Raw genomic sequence first — 21,436 nt, forward strand, 5'->3', positions numbered from 1 at the left:
TGATTTACCTCCAATATTCAAGATCCTGAGGGTCACAATATGATTGAGAAATGCTTCCTCTTGAAGGAGAAGCTAAACCTAGGGGTAGCAGGAAACAGTCTGCAGGACTGAGTACTTCTGTGGGGGAAAAGGAATTGTCTTTGTTTAGCCTGATAATTCCAGACCATCCCACCCTCTGACCACATCACCTTACCACCCTCCCACTCAGACCACAGCATTTCCAGTTTCTTGTATCTCTAAATGAGAGGACTACTTATAAATAACTGATCAACCATTTAAGAAAGAGATGATGTCTGAATGTCATGAACAGTGACAGCAGAACAACCTTTGCATATTGAGGGGAGATGGTGTCAGACGGGACTGGATTGTTACAAGTGTGAGAGGCAAGTGAGCTGATGGGATTTGATCAGATCAATAAACAAAGAGTATATTTGCTGGCTAGGGAGTCTAGAATTTATATATAAAGGGTCAGTCACTTAGGAAAAAGATATGGATAAAGTTCTTCAATGAGACTATTTTGATGACAGATTCCAGGAATGAATGAACTTCCTGAGCTATTTAGCTCCATACCAGAGCCCTCCACATCTCAGGATGTCCAAAGAATTTTACAACTAACGATTTATCAATGCATTTTGCAACATATGAAATACAAAGCACAGCTGTCAATTCTGCATAGCCCTGTCTCAGTGTCTCACAACAGCAAAAGATACTAACCCTGATTCAATAATATTGGTTCTTTAAATAATGACAATGGTGCATTCTATTTTGTGCTCAAGGTTTTCAAGTTGGACCCTACTCCAGACTGGATGTAAGAATCTCACTGACCTTCTGTAACAGAATATATAAACCACCAGTGAGCTCCAACTCTTCACTCACCATCAAGAGCTATGTTTTTTACACAGAATAAAAAGTGAAGGATTTCAATTTTGCAAAGACTTTGCCTGGCAAAAACAAATAAAACATTCCTGTGGTTTCAAAACATATGTGTATATAATTTAATATGCATTTTTGAAACAAATTGGTCCTGGTCTATTCTTAAGTTTTTGATCTTCATATCAGATTGTGTACTGGAGGAAAAAGAATGAGGTCACCTTGTGCCTATGTACCACTGTGTCCTGATATCAAGTTGCATAACAGTAAGATAGCTTTTTTTTATAAGATAGTACCAATCAGAAACATTTAAATCTGGATGTTCTTATATTAAAAAAAATTTAAAGCTTCACAAAACTATGCATGGTAAAAATAAAAATTCAATATTGCTGTTCTTGTAGTTCATATCTATTTTCACGAAAATGCAGTTATTTTCACTCTTGTACAAATGGAAAAGAAAATTTTTGAAACTTTTGCAACAAATGTTACAGCAGTCAGATGCTCACCTACTAAATTTACAATACTGCAGTTCATGACCATTTGTTACAGGACACCAGAAATAGCATGCAATAAGGCTACAGAAGGGTCTGGCTTGATATCTAGTTCACACATGTACACTCCCAGTTGTCAACCATAAATAGGTATTTTGATTACTTAAGCTTCTTAATTCAACACATTTAGGCTTAGTGAAAAGCTAAACAACCTACAACTCAAGATTTGTTAACTCAGTTTAAATTAAGGGGTGAATTTTGGAAATGTTTCAAGTTATTTGATTTATCCAAATAGGGTCATTCCTCTCAAAATGGGAATGTCATGTAGCTTCAATACAGTGCCAATGACCCGGGTTCAATTCCCGCCACTTTAAGTAATTTGTATGCTCTCCCCATGACTGTGTAAATTTCCTTCCATATCACCAAAACATGCAGATTAGTAGCTAATTAGTCACATGGGTGTTATTAAACATTTCAGGCTCTTTGGGCCAGAAAGGCCTGTTACTCTGCAATTTCTCTAAATAAAACATCACTTGTGGTGCAATCAATGAGACTTCCAGACAAATATATAGCTTTAAGTATTTATGTGTTTGCTGGCTTGGTTTCCATCAGGCAGCAAGAATGAATGAATTAGTCAGTTTACATTTTGTCTTCAATAATTCCATTCCATTTGTTGCCTTGTACATTCAGACGACAATGTACACTATATTACTTAAAAAGTTAGAAAGAGATTATATCTTTGCCAGTAATTTACAGATGTGGATCACACACCACATTCAAAACATCAATGTTAAGCTAATGAATGTTAATAACATATCTACAATTTATAAATCTTCAATTCAGAAGTACTACAAAAACTGCATGATGTTTACACAAAATGTTTAGGCAAATGTAAACTACACAATGCACTCTTGAATCCCTATTAAACTTGAACTATTAACAAGTGGTCCAAATCTTAGTTTTACAAATTTTCTAGAGTTTAACAGACTTCCTTTTGTAAAGTTTTATAGAACCACATGCCTAAGTAAAATATAATTTGACAATATATCACAAACGTGAACAAAATAGAAATTCTTTCATGAGGCAATGGTAACAAACATAAATTCTGAATATAATTTATTTTATTAAATTCTAGAAAGAAATTGTGAATAACCATTAGATTTTTCTATGATTTAGTATCAGAAACTATACTGTTTCATGTCTTCCATACAGTTGGAGAAGATGAAGGCCAATTTCTAATCTAACTAATCACACAGTACTGAAGAGGTTATTTGGTTAGAGCAAAATCTTAAATTCTATAACAGAAATGAAACAGAATGAAATGGCTCAGAACTCAATTATAGGGGAGATTCAAGACATTTCTCTCCTCTCCCTATCCTCCCCACACACACTGAATTTAAGTAAATCCATTGTTACATAATGATCATTTCACCCTTTTGGTGCTAAGAGAGAATAAAAATGCAGGGTAAAGGAAATTGAAGTCCAAGAGGAGTTTTACAAAAGGACACCGGAGGCTACAGATATAAACACACTGATGTAATTAAGATTTGCGGGCTGTTACAACAAAAACATTTGCATTCTACTGTTTTAAACATTCATTTGCCTTGTTTACCTCAAAGATAACAACAGCAAAGCGATATACTTTAAATGACCTTGTGTGAAGCCACTGAAGCACTCAAAAGGGAATAGTTCCACTTCCTTTCTAATGTTGAACAAATAACAATTCTTATTTTGAAATTCTACTCCTACCAACAGTTCTTACACATAGAGCAACTAAGCATGAATAATTATCTCAAAGAGTACTGTGAGAAAGCAGAATAGTGAATATAAGTGCAACAAAAAAAAAACAAGAGTTTAGTCCATTGGATTCCATGACATTGGCTTTACCATGAGTGCATCCTGGTTACAGGGTCAAGAAACACGTCCATGTGCTGATGGCAGATTTTCAGCAAATCATCTTTTCCTTGGAATTTCAGCTATTCTCCTGAACGTGCATTGTAAGTGCACAGGAACCTAAGGAAATTTATGAAATTCTTTTCCCTTGACAAATAAAATAATTTAAACAGGTGGGTACAAAAATAAACATGTTATCACAATAGTACGGTAGAAATACCCAGATATTCAAGGCAAATAACCTCTTTCACAAGGTCAACAAAGCAAAGGAGATGGTTATTGACTTCAGGGGAACTCCAACCACTCACACCCCGCTACATCAGCTGCACCGTAGTGGAAACTGTGAGCAGTTTCCAACTCCTGGGAGTGAACATCTCGTAAATATTCTCATGATCCCAGAACGCATTCTATACAAACAGGAAAGCTCACCGATGCCTCTACTTTCTGAGGAGGCTGAAGAGGGCTGGACTATGCACATCCATACTCACATCATTCTATATATACAGGGCACATATACAGAAAGGTGCAGGGAAAGGGCCAGTATCATCATGAAGGATCTCTCCCACCCGGCTCATGGATTGTCTATCCCACTCCCATTAGGGAAGAGGCACTCAGAGACTCAAAAACAGCTACTTTCCCCAAGCAGTAAGGCTGATCAACACCTCCACCCTCTAACCCACCCCTCCCAACCTCCCACCACCACTACTTTATCATTTCCTGTCTGATACTCCTGTGCCTAGCGTCACTTTATGGACATGCAATCAATGTATATGAGCTGTCTTATGTGTTTACATTTATTGTGCTTTAATTATTGTGTTCTTTATCTCATTGTGTTTTTCTTTGTGTTACATTGAATCAGAGTCACAATAATTTTGTTCGCCTTTACACTTGTGCATTGGAAATGACAGTAAACAATCTTGAACATTGTATGTTCAAAGAGCAACATGGCAAAGTGACTTCTTGACCCTTCAAAGGATTGAATATCAAGAACCACAGAATTGCCAAACAGGCCATTTGGCTTATCAAATGTCTCCAACAGTCAGCTCGCCAAATATTTAATAGTATTTTTTCCTCAAATAAATAATCCTTTGACTGCTTCAACAAAATTCAAAGTAAATTTATTATCAAAGTATATATATGTCATCATATACAGCCCTAAGATTTGATTTTTTACAGGTATACTCAGTAAATCCAAGCCATAATATAATCATTGAAAGACTGCAATAGGGCGGACAACCAGTGTGCAAAAGACAACAAACTATGCAAATACAAAAGAAAAACTAACAAAAATAAATAAGCAACAAATATCGAGAACATGAGTTGAAAAGTCCTTGAAGAGAGTCAAGGTTGTGGGAACATTTCAGTGATGAGGCAAGTGAAGTTCAGTGAAATTATTCCCTCTGGTTCAAGAGCCTGATGGTTAATGGATAATAACTGTTCCTGAACCTGGTGGTGAGAGTCACATGGCCCCTGCACCTCCTTCTTGGTGGCAGCAGTGAGAAGACAGCATGACCTGGGTGGTATGGGACTTTGATGATGAATGCTGCTCTGCTGCACAGCACTCCGCATAGATGCGCTCAATGGTGAGAGGGCTTTGCCCTTGATGGACCAGACTGTATCCACTACTTATAAAGAATTCCTTGCAGAATTCTTAGAAAGTTCCTGAAATAGTATTAAATTGCCAGCAGTCATGAGAAAATGTACAAAGATAGGAAAGCAGGTTAATAGACTTTGTTTACAGCTGAAATGTAGAGCTTATTGAGATAGTCTTCTCTTAAAAGCTTAGCAATTTTGAGTAATTTGTCTGGTTTATCAACAAGAAATGTTAGGTATGTTTGTATATGGTTTCCTCAATATAAACATTGCCTTTAGAACAGCATGGTAAGTGCAAACTATTTTGTTAATGTGTTTTTCCATTACATTAGGTTCATCTGCTTTAATTTATCTTTTAAAATTCAAGGTTGACTCTAAGAAAGGAACAGTTTGCAAGAAATGAGAAATCCATAAGTGTTGGAAAAACTCCAGAATCCCATGCAAAGCAGCATCTTGCCAGCTGGATATCCAACTGGATGCCAGGTCACTCTACCATGTACCAAAATAGAACACATCATGGCACTGCTCTAGTAAAGGAAGTAATAAACAACACCACAGTGCATGTCGCAGAAGTAACTTACATTACAAAGATACGGTTGATTATTACTGATACTAAGATAACTTCCCTTGATGTACACTGGCTACACTAGTAAGAGAGGGAAAACAGATTTACATAGAAAAAGTAGACCATAAGATCATAATATCACAGCCATAAGAGCAGAATAAACCCATTCAGCCTATTGAGTCTGCTCCACTATTCCATTGTGGCTGATTTGTTATCCCTCACAACCCCATTCTCTTGCCTTCTCCCTGTAAATCTTGATGCACTAATCAAAAACCTATCAACCTCCACTTTAAATATACCCAATGACTTTGGCATCTACATCCATGTCTGGCAATGAATTCCGAAGATTCACCACCACCCTCTAGCTAAAGAAATTCCTTCTCATCTCTATTCTAAAGGATGCCCTTTTATTCTGAGGCAGTATCGTCTAGACTCCCCTACTAAGCATCCTCTCCATGTTAACTCTTTTTTAGGTCTCTAAATATTGATAGGTTTCAATGAAATCTCAGCTAATTTTTCTAAACACCAGCTAGTACAAGCTCAAAGCCATCAAACATTCCTCATACATTGACCTTTTTATTCCAAGAATCATTTGTGAACCTTGTCTGGACCCTCTCCAAGCACATCTTTTCTAAGATGAAGGACCCAAAACTGTTTACAATACTGCATTATAAAATGCCTTATAAATAAATGTAAATATAATGCCTTATACAATACCTTATAAAAGGCTCAGCCTTACATGCTTGCTTTTATATTCTAGTCCTTTCCAAACAAATCCTAACATTACATTTGCCTTCCTTTCCACTAACTCAAATTGCAAATTAACCTTCAGGAAATCTTGTATGAGGACTCCTAAGATCCTTTGCATTTGAAATTGTTCTGAAATTCTCCTTTTCCAAATGAAACATACAGAACACTCAAGTAGACCAAATGCTGACTTTCATATATTTTTCAAATGGCAAAATGATGAGACTGCAAACTTCAAATGTTAGAAGATTATTAAAAGACTCAGGAGGGGGTGCAGGGTTTGAGACTGGCCAAATTCAGCAATGAAGTCCTTTTTTATACAAGTCTTCAGGCATTATTGTGGCCTCTTTCCAAACTCACTGGCCTTTCTTCTTGAATTTGCCAACCATCCCTATATATTTCTGGGGGAACCCCTGATCCAATGACCTCCAGTCTTTAATTAACCTGATCATTTCTGACTGAGAAACAGAAGAAATAAAATTCACACCAAGAATTCTGCAGGACTTTCTTGCTTCTCATACTTCCCAAATCTGCTGCAATCTTTCTAACCTTACTCCACTAAATACTCCAGTCTCAATTTCAGCTTTGAGCTCTCCTTCATCAGGAACCACACAAATAGATTGGCTGTTTTGTCTGACATCCTAGAGTTTTGAATTAGGAAACAGAACTTGGACAACTCATTCCTCCCTCACTCTCCCCATCAATAGCCCTTGATGTGTGACAATTATGAGAGGTTCAAACTTCAAAGTAAATTTAATATCACTACATATATGTCACCATATACAACTCTCAGATTCATTTTCTCAAGGGCATGCCCAGTAAATCCTATAACCATAAAATAATCATTGTGGTGATGTCTATATCTTGATGGAAGTGTTCTGATAGCTGATATCTGTGAGGGGAAGAAATGTAAATGTATCTGGAAATTGAAAGTTTTGTTATGATGAGCAAAAAAAATTAAATTAAAAAACCATAAAATAATCAATGAAAGATCTCAACTACAAGATGGACAACCGATGTGCAAATGATGACAAACTGTGCAAATACAAAAGACAAATTAATATAAATAAATAAATAAGCAAGCAAGCAATAAGAATCAAGAACATGAGATGATGGGTCCTTAAAAGTGAGTCTATAGGTTATGGGAACAGTTCGAGAGTCTGGTAGTTGAGGGGTAATAACTACTCCTGAAGCTGGTGATGAGTATCCTGAGGCTCCTGTATCTTCTTCCTGATGGAAGCAGCGAGAAGACAGCATGCATGACCAGGGTGGTGTGGGACCATGATGGATACTGCTTTCCTGTGACAGTACTCAATTTAGATGTGTTCAGTGACAGAGACGTATCCGCTACTCTTTGGAGACTTTTCCGTTCACGAGCACTGATGTTTCCCACACCAAGCTTGATTGAACCAGTCAATATGCTCTTCACTGCTATTGATGTTTGTCAAAGTTTTAGATGCTATGCAAATAACTTCTAAGGAGGTTGTGCTTACTTTGCAATTGCACTTACATGCTGCGCCCAGGACAGGTCCTCTGAAATGATAACACTATGGAATTTAAAATTGTTAACCCTCTATCACCTCTGATCGCCAAAGAAGACTGGCTCATGGACCTCTGGTTTCCTCCTCTTGAAGTCAATAATCAGCTCCTTGGTCTTGCTGACATTGAGAGAGAGGTTGTTGTTGTGGCACCACTCACCCAGATTTCCATTCTTTCTCCTATATGCTGATTTATCACCACGTTTGATTTGGCCAATGACAGCGGTGTCGTTAGCCAACTTAAAAATGACACTGGAGCTCTGCTTTTGTAGGATTTTCCTTTCAACGGCATTGTGCTTCTATGGCAAGCTGTGATGCAGCCAGTCAATAAACTATCCACTACAGATCCACAGAAGTCGGTCAAAGTTGTAGAGGTCATACCGAATGTTTGCAAACTCCTAAGGAAGTAGCGGTGCTGCCATGCTTTCTTCGTAATTGCACTTACATGCTGGGCTCTTATGACCACCTTTGATTCAATAAGTGACAGTGGTGTTGCCAGCAAACTTAAATATGGCATTGGAGCTGCGCTTAGCCATACAGTCATAAGCATAAAGCAAGTAGAGCAGGGGGCTAAGCACACAGCCTTGTGATGCACCCGTGGTGATGGAGAGGTTGGAAGAGATGTTGTTGCCACTTCAAACTGACTAAGGTCTGCAAGTGAGGAAATTGAGGATCCAACTGCACAAGCAGGGATTGAGGCCAAGGTTTTGAAGTGTATTGATTAGCTTTGAGGAAATGATAGCATTGAATGCCGAGCTGTAGTTGATAAAGAGCACCCTGATGTATGCATCTAAGATATCTAGATATTCCAGAGCTGAGTGAAGAGCCAATGAAATGGCATTTGCTTTGGGCCTGTTATGCCAGTATGCAAATTGGAGCGGATCCAAGTTGCTTCTCAGGCAGTAGCTGATGTGTTTCATCAAGCTCTCAAAGCACTCCATCACTGTGGATGTAAGTGCTAACAGATGATTGTCATTGAGGCAGATTTCCACGTTCTTCTGAAACACTGGTATAATGGAAGCCTGCTTGGAACAGGTGGGTACCTCAAAGTGCCGAAGCAAGAGGTTAAAGGTTGTGTAATTACAAGTTGCAACAACCTAATGCTCATAAACAACTTAACTCTATCTTAATGTTCATATCTACAAGATGAAGAATGGAAATAAAGTGGAGCATGGGGCTGCACAAAGAAGGAAATCTCTGAAGTGGAACACAACCAAGTTGGAGATCCTGTCTACATTATATCATACCTCCTCCAGAGAAGAGGAAACCTCCAAAGATCCAGCAGCATTCCCACCCCCTACCCCAAAATCCCCCACTAGGGTCATCAGTCTCTAAACAATAATTTTCTAAATGATAAAAACGATAATTTTTCTAAACGATAAAAATGAAATTAGAAATTTCATGTTTATAATAGATACTCACTAGCAACTAGATTCATGGTGTGGTTAAGAAACAGAATTACTTTGCCCAAAAGTAGATTTATTCAAAGCAGTGAGAATGAAAAAAAATTGAGACTTATGGGAAAACAGTTGAAAACTGTTAGACAGCATTACAAATATGACACAGTGGGCCAAATAACTTCCTTCCTTGCTGTACGATTATACAGTATTTCTCCAATTCATTTAACTTGAAAATATGTAGCCAGCATTTCACTCAGCATGTAGCATCCTTATCTGTTCAGAAGATAGTGGGTTCAAGCTGCAGCACATAATGCAAAATGACACTTTGCTATAGTAACAGGGGAGTGCTGCACTCTGCTTGATGAGATGTTAAGCCCATCTGTATGTGGATTTGGAAATAAACAGATTTTATTTGGCTTAATATGCTGTGCATGGAGTACTGCTGATATCTCAGCCAATATTCCTTTCTCAACTGTCAAAAAGATTCAGTCATCTCACTCTTTCACGAGACACTTAACCATACGAAATACCGCAACAGAAGTGGAAATTATTTTTGCCTGCTGTCACACTGGGTAGGATTTGAACAGCACTTCTGTATGCTGAATCTGGTTCATCACCAATCTAATAACATTTAGAAATGTTTAAATTGCCAATTGATCTGCTATGCACTCTGAGTATTATCTGCACACATTTAAACCTCCTACAATTAAATATTTTCTTAAAATCCTTTTTAAGATCCATCTGGCTGGAACAAGGAAGGAACAATTCCCATGTTAGTCAAGACCAAGTAAACAGTCTGCAAGAAGTCATGTTCTGGGCAAAAACTTACATTTCTCATCCAAAATTAATATGGAAGTTAAATTGCTCCAAATGTTGATGTGCTCTCTGGTTGGACAATGCTCCAATTTAAAATTTCTTATCTGTATGTACAAAACACTCCAATACATCACTTTTTCCTGTCTCTGCAACATTTTCCAGTCGTAGAGCACGGAAGCAAGCCCTTAGGTCCACCTGGACAATGCTGACCAAGATGCCCATTAAAGCCAGTCCCATTTCCCCATGATAAGACAATGTCCCTTTACCCCTTTCCTCTCTATATACCCAACCAAAAACCTTTAAATGTTTATACTGCATTTACTTCAGTCTTGCAAGTTTTTAAAATACCTGTATTCCGCCACTTCTGACCTCAGTTATTTTATAACACCTTCCTGTGTTAAAGCTTAAATGTAGATGCAAGCTGTTGTTCTCAGTAACACATTCTGTAGCGGGCACTGGAGTAATATAAATATTATTTGCAACTTCAGTCAAACCCTAAATTTTAACTGTTCTTCCAAGTTTGCAGTTTTATGAAATCATCTTTAATTTTTATATACCTTTCTAAGATGTTTATATAATTATCAAAATTACTACAGTATCAAAAATCTGAATGCTCACCCTTGATGACTGCTCTGGTCATTCTGCAGTCTTGGTGGATTTCAGATTTCAGATTCAGATTTATTTACCATATGTACATGGAGCGTCATTTGTATTAACAACCAAAACACCTAATGATGTGTTGGCAGCAACCCACAATGCTCAGCAGAACAACACAGAACACACCAAAAGAGAACACAAGAAGAAAAACAGCAGCAAAATAAGCCCCTTACCTCCCTACACAAAGGAAGTCATTACCTCCCTTTGGTGCTCCTGCCCCTTCCCTTTCTTCTATGGCCTTCTGTCCTCTCCCATCAGATTCCCCCTTCTCCAGCCCTTTACTTCTTTCACAAATGGACTTCCCAGCTCTTTACTTCACCTTTCCCCCTCTCCTGGTTTCACCTATCACCTACCACCTTGTACTTCTTCCTCCCCTCCCCCCCCACCTTCTTAACCTGATTTCTCAACTTTTTTCTCCAGTCCTGATGAAGGGACTCAACCCAAAATGCCGAATGTTTACTATTTTCCATAGATGCTGCCTGGACTGGTGAGATCCTCCAGCATTTTGCTTGGGTTTCCAACATCTGCAGATTTTCTCATTTGTTATCAGAATCTATTGAATGGGTGGTACCATGAGTAATCTATCAGGCCTCTTCTGCCTATTCTGCCATTCCATTAGATCAGGAATGAATTTCCACTAGAGTTAAAGAATCAGGGTAGACGCTTGTCAATGGCACACTAATCATTTGGCTGAACATTAAGATGAACACATTATTTATGTTGCCACTTCTGTGCAGTGTTGCTGAATATGCTGATTTTTCAACAAAACATTAAACCAATGCCATATATACACTCTTACTGGATTATTAAAAAACACATGAAATGCCATATACACATTCTCACTGGATTATTGAAAAACCACATGAAATGTTTTTCTGACCAATATTTTTTTTCATCACTTACCACTAGAAAATCCAGGCTACTTTGGTCATTTACATCTTTGTATTTGAAGATCATGCTGTTTGGAGAATGACTGTTCATCACAATTGTACTTCAAAATTCCTTAAGGCAATCAAATTTGTGATGCTAGATTCTGTGAAAACCACTACAGAAATACAAGTCCTTCTTTAATAGCTACAGGAAGTGTGCAAACGAGGACTGATAATGACTGCCTTATGGATGCAATCCTAGAAGCAGCACCACGATTTTGGTTATAGCTTATAATAGTTGTAATTTGATAGGTCTATCCGTCTGGGAAAGGACAGCATCATCCTCCACCAATCCTGTGGAACTGTCAACAGAACAGCAAATGAGGAAAAAGAGAACTTTAAAGCAGATTATCTCTCTTGGTCACATAAGTCACATTGCATAAGAAACAGGAGAATGAAATCTAATTTTTCAAGAGGAATATGAACATAAAATTGGAAGGATATGTTGAACTGTGAAGGTAGAGAAGCCAACAATGTCTCTTTTATAATTGGGCTTTTTTGTTCTGAATACCATATTTACAAAGTCTATATTTATGTTCATAAAACAGAGCACAGATGGAGGCCATTTGGTCATCCTGTCTATTTTAAAGAGTAGACACAGTTAGTCACAAACTTTATCCAATAATAGTTCAAAGTAAGTTTATTATCCACATATGCATGTCACCATATAATACTCAAAAGCCATAGTCATGATCATTAGACTGTATTCTATACATTTTGCAAGGCACTTACTGGCTAACGCACAGGGACCTTCCTCCGGAAGCAGTGGGCAAGAGGGAGACTGTCACACATAGACACCTTCCTCTGGCAGCAGCGCTTGTGAGGCTGAACGCCTGCTCACCTTCTGCTCTTGCCTTGATGATTTCAGTCTTTCTCGATGCTTTAGTTGCCAAGATCGGTGAGCAATGAAGTCAATCACGGGCTTGTGTCCCATCTCCTGGCTTCTTGGCCTCGAGGCTGCACACCACCCTCAGAAACAGATAAGCGCCAGATTGCTCAATCAACCCGAAAATACACAACCAAAATGCAGATCGTAAGCTCCATTCATAGCAGAACCACGTTTGAAAGAAAAAGACAACGTAAAAGAAGTGAAAAAAGTCGGCCTTGGTCACTTTGTTCTCTGACGCCATATTCTTCTGAATCAGATCAATTGATATTAAGGCTCTGAATTCTCACAAAGGCTGTTGCCAGATGTTACTAGTTCTTGGTTCACAGGATACATTGAGGACAGATTTTATAATGTAAGGCAATGTTTCCAGAATAAAACTGATTCTTTTGCCTTCATAAAGAAAAGTGATATTAAAATGTGAATGACTTGCAAGCAATTTAATCAATTCTGGAATGTACACAGTCATACTACTGTAAACACTCTCTCAACTAAGATAAACAAATGTCTTAAGTTAAAAATCCAAGCTTTAACTTTGAAAAAATATTTCCAGATAACAATAAAGCAGTATTAATTTATACTTCCAAAACTGTATTTTGGCTGCCACAAAGATATGCTCTATTCCAGGACAGTATTTGTCAAAACTATAAGTCAACAAATTTTCAGACAACAATGATCTCAATACTCAAGAGCAAATTAGTCTCTATGATTAAATGTAAAGCCAACAAATACTGTGTAGACTATCACAAATTTTGTTGCAATTGTCAAATTATGCAGTTAGTTCATCGCCCATTTGTTAGTCTTGAATACAAAGTCCAACAAAGTGTTTTGGAAAAATAAAGCCACATTAATCCCTTTTGCTGATGAAATATGCTCGCCTCTCAGGAGGAATAAACTTTAGGTGTGAAATGTATTAAATGATACCACACATTTCATAAATGCATTTATAAGCTGTATAATTTTAAGCTACTGGGGTATTGGCAGTCACTTTTTACCAACAAATTACCAACTTGTCTTCCTCTTATATTGTAAAACTTACTATCATACTAATGATATTCATTCGGCTCATGAAAATTGTTTGGCTCCTTTGTCTGGACAGGAAAGGGTAAACCAGGGAAGAAACCTCATTATTTTTGAAGACTGCCCCATAACATTCTTACTTAAAGTACACAGGGAAATACTGATCTGCTTGTAGGTACTAATTGGTTGCACACAAGTGGTTAAAAAAACTCTAGAATCCCAACACACACTTATTAATTATTGCCCATTATCTAACAATAAATGGCAGAACTAATTACTTCTGTAGACCAACTAGCCAAACTTAAATCATACCTCTGCAGTTTTTATCATTGCAACTACATCCATTTGGAATTAGACAACAACTTCCATTTGCATTTTAATACTAATAAAATAGGATTATCCAACACTTATGTTGCATGGATTGGGGAGCATGCCTTACGAAAACAAGTTGAGTGAACTCGGCCTTTTCTCCTTGGAGCGACGGGGGATGAGAGGTGACCTGATAGAGGTGTATAAGATGATGAGAGGCATTGATCGTGTAGATAGTCAGAGGCTTTTTCCAGGGCTGAAATGGTTACCACAAGAGGACACAGGTTTAAGGTGCTGGGGAGTAGGTACAGAGGAGATGTCAGGGGTAGGCTTTTTACTCAAAGAGTGGTGAGTGTGTGGAATGGGCTGCCGGCAACATTGGTGGAGGCAGATATGATAGGGTCTTTTAGGAGACTTTTGGATAGGTACATGGAGCTTAGAGTAATAGAGGGCTATGGGTAACCCTAGCAATTTCTAAGGTAGGGACATGTTTGGCACAACTTTGTGGGCCGAAAGACCTGTATTGTGCTGCAGGTTTTCTATGTTTCTACCTACAGATACAATAAGTTTTCTGCTACAATTGAAATTGTTGCTTGGGTTCAGCTGTATTATTATACATCAGGTTGTACAATGATGCAAAATGAGCAGTGTCAGTGCTCCATCTTTCCACCAAACAAGGAGAAGCCACCAAGCAGCTAATAATCAAGAAGGATGGGAATCTATACTTGTAGTGAATATCTTTCTACTCAAGCTAACTTCATTATTGTAAGGCCTTTAATTGGGTGATTGGAATATGATTTATTTATACAGAGGTTCTCATGAAAGGGTTATCATCTTAAAATTGAGAGAGTAGAGAAGATGATTACTTGAACACAATAGTGGCTGCAACAACATCCAATGCAGCTTTAAGATAATTGCTACTGAATAAGTTTCCAAGATGCTGGGATACTGTTTACTTTAGTAGTCCTTGTGGATCCGAAAAAAACAGTGGTTCTCTCAACAGGTTCATCAAGGAAGTGGTCAGCTTTCACCACTCCCAGCTATTTGCTTCAGTGCTGCAAGTTTAGAGAGCTTTCAGTAACAAGTAGTAATTCCATTTCACAGACAAAAGATTTGTTAAGGAGATGTAAAATAGATTCAAGCTGATTCCCCCTTCTCCAGCCCTGTATTCCTTTGACCAATCAACTTCCTTGCTCTTTACTTCACCCTTCCCACTTCCCAGTTTCACCTATGACCTTGTGCTTCCTCCTCCCCTCCCCCACCCTCTAATCTTACTCATCTCTTTTCTCCTGTCCCGATGAAGGGTCTTGGCCTGAAACGTTGACTCTTCTCTTTTCCATAGATGCTGCCTTGCAAACCGACAAATAAAATGGATTCTGATTCATTGGGATATTGGTTAATTGGGGCATTCATATGTTTGGTTCAGCTCTTAAAGAATAAAAACTTAATTAATAAAATAGCTGGGAATCCCTTCTTTTATTTGAGACGATAAGGTGCTTAATTGCGGCAGGAGACTGTTGCCCAACGGTTTCTAACTAGCATCGATCAGGTGCACTTGCATGGCGGTCAGACACTACACCAAGCTTTGAGCAATCAGTTTTTACATAGCATGTTTGTGTTCAAAAAGCAGCAATTTGTGTCAGTGATAGTTGGTGACAGGTAAGGAGTAAAACAATTCAGAACTGTTTTGCACACTGCGATTTCAAGCATTCAGGCTTGGAGATGCCAGAAATGGTCAGGAGTAAAAATGAAACGATTTCACTACTTCAACAAGTTAGGACTACAAAGGCATCGACAGTCATCTTGAATGTTACATCTAAAGCATTGTATGAAGATTATCTGCACTAGGTGTCTGCTTTGACTTTGTTCATTTACAGTCAACCACATCCCTCCATCAATAACTATTAGGAACTAATACAGATTTATAGCACTGTAGAGGCATTGGTGGTGTTTCAATTTGTTCTGTATTTCATTTACATGCATAACTCATTACTCAGTTAAACGTTAGTTTATCTTTTTATACCACTTAACTACTTCCATAAAACTTTGGCGAATTGCGGCAGCTGCTTAATTGAGCCAAAATGTACTGGTCTCGATGTGTCCTAATTAACTTAAATCCACTGTTGTTGTAATAAAACCATCAGATTGAATAATGTCCTTCAGAGAAAGAAATAAGCCACCCTTATCTGATCTGGATCAGAAAGGTGAAAAAGTGCTGAAAAGTACAGCAAGACTTGGAAAATGGATCATATGCAGGAGAAATGGCATGTAGAATTTGAACGATCCCTTTACCAAATAATGCCCATCTCCTACTCATAAGATTCCATCCACTTGGTTTTGGCATTAAATTACTAGCAAATCTTTCTACAACCAATCATTAACCATAAGACTATAAGACATAGGAGCAGAATTTGGCCATTTGGCCCATCGAGTCTGTTCTGCCATTCAATCATGGTTGATTTATTACCTCTCTCAACCCCATTCTTCTGCCTTCTCCCTGTAACCTTTGAAGCCCTTGCTAATCAAGAACCTAGCAACCTTTGATTTAAATACACCCAATGATTTAGACCCCACAGCTGACTGTGACAAAGAATTCCATATTCGTCACCCTCTGCTAAAGAAATTCCTCCTCCGATCTGTTCTAAAGGCACATCCCTCTATTCTGAAGCTTCCCCACTATAAGAAACATCCTCTCCACATCCATTCAGTCAATAGGTTTCAATGAGATTCTCCCTTCATTCTTCTAAACTCCAACGAGTACAGGCCCAGAGCCATCAAACATTAACCCTTTTAGATTCACAGGAGCTCCTCTGCAAGGGCAACAAAGGCTGGTTTTGCCAACAATTCCCACATTCAGTGAATGAATAAATAAAAAGTCAAGTACAGTCTATTAAGCTTCTCCTGCCAGAAAATTCAGCAGAAGTAGTTAGACCAAGTCCACTTGGATTTTACAGAAGAATTTGAATTGGTTTCAAGTACTAATTTGCTGAATAGGCCAAGTCAATAAACTACACATAAAGTCACTGAGACATTGTTATAAGAGCTAGATATATGGTCTAGTTGGCTCACTGAGATGAAAATATACCTTTCATCAACTTGTGTCAGAACTATATGGAAAAAATATCAAACAACAGATTCACTTTCCCATAACAATTGTGCCACACAAATGACTACACCAGTTTCTGGTTGAGTGAAGAATTTATGTAGTCAACAGTCATTCAAGTAGAATTATCATAGCTGGCAAAAATAAATAGTGACTGAATAATCCACATCATAGATGTATGTTTTCATTAATTGTACTTTTAGATCTAGCTACATTTAAACAAGCTATGGAACACAAAATAACAGAAAACATGAAAGAAAAAAAGAATTACATTTCTTTTGAATTGTAAGTATTCATAGGGAATCCATCATCAAAATGACTCTTAAAGGATATTGATTTATCTTTAATACTTTGCTTCTTGTCTTTATTGTTCAGAACTGCAAACAAGGGTTAATGTGTAAATAATACGTGAGCCAATTCACTAAGCTCTAAGATCAGGCATGGCAGCTGCAAAAGTCTTCCCACATGCAGGAAAATAGAGGAAACACAATAAGGAAGCCTTAGAGAGTAGTTATCTTACAACCAACATCCAAAATAAATGTTCTGATCATTTAATTGTGCTACGTAAAAGCCTGCTGTGCACATATTGGTTACTATTGGTTACCACTTTTGCTGCATTTCAGTAGTGACTATAGTTCAAAAGCAATTGGTTTAGGACACCCAAGATATTTAAAAGGCATAAAATAATTATAATACCCTCTTTATTAAAATGCAAACATACTAATGTACAAACTAGTAATATTTGTGGTGAATGCTTGATCTTCCCATTCCACCTTAGTGGGTTCTTCTGAAAGTATCACCAGTGATTGCCCAACTTCTTTAGAAATTTGCAAAGACTCAGATGACCATCTAAAACATTGACACACTTCTCTAGATTAGTGGTGGAGAGTATACTGACTGTTTGCCTCATGGCCTAGTATGGAAACACCAACACTCTTGTACAGAGAAGCCTATAAGAAGTAGTGCATCTACTAGTAGCCTAGTCCATCACTGGTCAAGCCCTTTCCACCACTGAGCAGGTCTATATGGAGCGCTGGTGCAGGAAAGCAGCAACCATTATCAAGGATGGCCACCATCCAGGCCACTCTCTCTTCTCTCTACTGCTATCAGGAAGGTGGTACAGGAGTTTCAGGACCCACATCACCAGGTTCAGGAACAGTTATTAGTCCTCAAGCATCAGGTTCTTCAACCAGAGGGAATAACTTGACTCAACTTCACTCTCCCCATCACTGAATTCTTCCCACAAGCAATGGACTCACCTCCAAGGTCCTTTCATCTCATCCTCTCAATAATTATTGGTTATTTATTATTATTATTTCTTTTGTTATCCTTTATGTATTTGCAGCTGGTTAGTGCTTTCTTGCACATTGGTTATTGTCCGTCCTATTGGGTGCAGTCTTTTATTGATTCTAATGCTTCTTGTATTTACTGTGATTGCCCTGAAGAAAACGAATCTCATGGTTGTACATAGCGACATATGTACACTTTGATAATAATTTTACTTTGAACCTTGACAAACAATCCTCACAGCAGATGGTCTATCGATACCAGGAACTGCATTATCTGACTAATGTTGCCCAGTATTTGATCAGATAGCCTTCTGCTCCTTCATTTATATGATTATAACTAACAAATGAAACAGGTGGAAGAAAATTTAGAGCAAGCTTTGTGAATCTTCTGTAATTTCTCTCCTGGGATTTTTACAACAATATCATTAAGATTATTACTTTTTTTTCAAATTTCAAGAAACTCTAGCACAATGCTAGAGGGTATTAGGAATGGAATACAAGGATTAATATTTATTATTTGATTGAAGTTGCATTTCAGGAAATAAGTGCGTTTTCCCCTTCCCATGAAGCTGTGATTTCAGTAGTAAATGCTCATTGTCAAAAGTTCATTTGCTTTTGTTGCCCTTAACTAAAACAGACTTAAAGAGATAAACAATCACTGAGTGATCTATAACAAAGAATCAACCCTGAAGGTTTGTAGTGTAGCATCAGCATGTGAAGCACCATGCAGCTAATACAGTACTGAACAATGTTTGGAATAGATTGAAAAGACAGTGAGACAACAAGAAGTCAACAGTGGTAGCATTTGGTGACAAGTAGACAAAAGATGGTTAAATGATGGGGTCAATCTTTGTTTTAATACAGTTGTCACTTAATGAAAAGTAGCAGAGGAAACAAAAGGTACCAGCTATTAGCAGTAAATCAACAGAAACATCAGCTTGTTCTCACAATGAATTGATGTGAACATAGTAAAAGTTCATTTGCTACTTATTTAGCGTAACAGCCAGTGGAATTATTTCTACTTAAAACTATTTCAAATAAAACTGCTAACGCTAATCCACATCCTAAAGATGAATTGTTAAATTTTATTTTTGTTTGATTACAAATGCTGGCAAGGGTGGAGGCTCTATAAAGTTACTGATGTAAGCAATTATCATGCTTCCCACTCCTGCCTGAGTTCTTACATCATGACGAAGAGCTAAGTGTTTAAATCCAGCTGCTACACAAGGTAACTGATACAGACACTAGCAAACAAATGCTAATGAGCTGAATCCTGCTGATTCTGTCTCCATGGTCACCATATCCACTCACTCATGGAAAGAAGTGAAACATTTCAAGGGGGCTATGCATCCTGAAAATGGTGTTGTTTCAAAGTGGCACAAACTCTGGTAGAGTAGAGAAAAAGCTCTGCCCCAGAAATGTTCTTTAGCCTTTGACAACAAGGAAAATGCATTTCAGGGCTTTGCCAGTTAGATCATGGAGTCATACAGCACAGAAACAGGCCCATTGCCCTTCTATGTTTAGGCTAACCATCAAGACTACATCCCATTTACCAGCAATTGGTCTGTAGCCTTTTATATGTTCATGATTCAAGTACTCATACAGTAGATGCTACTTAGTGATGTGACAGTACCTACTTCCATCAGCAACACAGGCAGTTCAACCCAGTTACAAACAATCTTCTGGGTGTAAAGGTCTTTCATCGAATTCCCTCCAAACTTATTAACACCTACCCAAAATTTAGGGCCTTTGGTTTTAATAATACTTCTTTGGGGAAAAGTCATTAAATAATAACTTATGAAAGAGGCAATGGAAAAAAGCTTGTCTCATTATCAGATAATAATTCCACAAAAAGATAAAAATTCCTTTGGGGAAAAAAGTAATACAGATTTAGAAGCTAAGAACATGTTAAATAGAAGCTGAAGTAAGTCATTAAGCCTGTTCAACCACTAGTCTAAGATTTTCTGTATCAGTGCCATTTTTCAGCTCTACTTGGAAAGTGAATTCTGGAGGTTCACACACATTGAGTAGAACAATTTCTCCTTATCTTAGTCACAAATGGCACATCCCTCATTTTCAAGCAGAGTCTTTGATCTTAAATGCCTCAAATAGGGGAAATAAACATCCTGCATCTAGTCTGCTAATCTCTTTATTAATTTTCTAAGTTTAAATGAGATATTTTCTCATTTTTCTAAACTTCAGAAACCACAATACCAATCCATGAAATTCTCATTCTGCAAACTGTAACTTGGCTGTCCTCCCTCTACAGCAAATGCACTGTTAGTTAGGAAGAATCCAAAACTATATACGAACTGTACTCTAGGAGTAGTTAAAATTGCAGTGAGACTTCCAACCTCCTAAATAAAATTCTTACGTAGTAAGGGTCAATATATTATTCACCATCCTTAACACTTTTTACACTGCCTGACTTCTTCCCTTTTAACAGCAATACCATCTCTTACCATTTAAGATGCCCCATTTCACTATTTTGAACACCAAAATGAGTGAACTCATACTTTTCAATTCAATCCATCAAATTGTTGTCCACTCACTCAGCATGCTCATGTCCTCCTGAAGCCTAGTACTGACAATCACAGCTAGTTCAGAACTGTCAGCTAACTTCAATACTTACATCCTGTTTTCTCAAGACAAATCAGTGACAAAGATCACACATACAGTGGCATGCAAAGTTTGGTCACCCTGGTCAAAATTTCTGTTACTGTGAATAGTTAAGTGAGTAAAAGATGACCTGATCTCGAAAAGGCATAAAGTTAAAGATTACATATTTCTTTAATATTTTAAGCAAAATTACTTTTTTATTTCTATCTTTTACAGTTTCAAAATAACAAAAAAGGAAAAGGGCCCAAAGCAAAAGTTTGGGCACACTGCCTGGTCAGTACTTAGTAACATCCGCTTTGGCAAGTATCACAGCTTGAAAATGCTTTCTGTAGCCAGCTGAGAGTCTTTCAATTCTTGTTTGGGGGATTTTCGCCCATTCTTCCTTGCAAAAGGCTTCTAGTTCTGTGAGATTCTTAGGCCATCTTGCATGCACTGCTCTTCTGAGGTCTATCCACAGATTTTCCATGATGTTTAGGTCGGGGGACTGTGAGGACCATGGCAAAACATTTAGCTTGCGCCTCTTGAGGTAGTCCATTGTGGATTTTGAGGTGTGTTTAGGATCATTATCCTGTTGTAGAAGCCATCCTCTTTTCATCTTCAGCTTTTTTATAGACGGTGTGATGTTTGCTTCCAGAATTTGCTGGTATTTAATTGAATTCATTCTTCCGTCTAACAGTGAAATGTTCCCTATGTCACTGGCTGCAACACAAG

General features: G+C 37.8%; 1 protein-coding gene across 2 annotated transcripts in view; it reads right to left on the minus strand.

Moving 5' to 3' along the window:
* The window catches only part of scfd2 (sec1 family domain containing 2), a 251,514-nt gene that overhangs the window by 122,176 nt on the left and 107,902 nt on the right, over positions 1–21,436 (minus strand). The window lies entirely within an intron of this gene.

This window comes from Hypanus sabinus, chromosome 14 (assembly GCF_030144855.1).
Source record: "Hypanus sabinus isolate sHypSab1 chromosome 14, sHypSab1.hap1, whole genome shotgun sequence".
Lineage (NCBI taxonomy): Eukaryota > Metazoa > Chordata > Chondrichthyes > Myliobatiformes > Dasyatidae > Hypanus > Hypanus sabinus.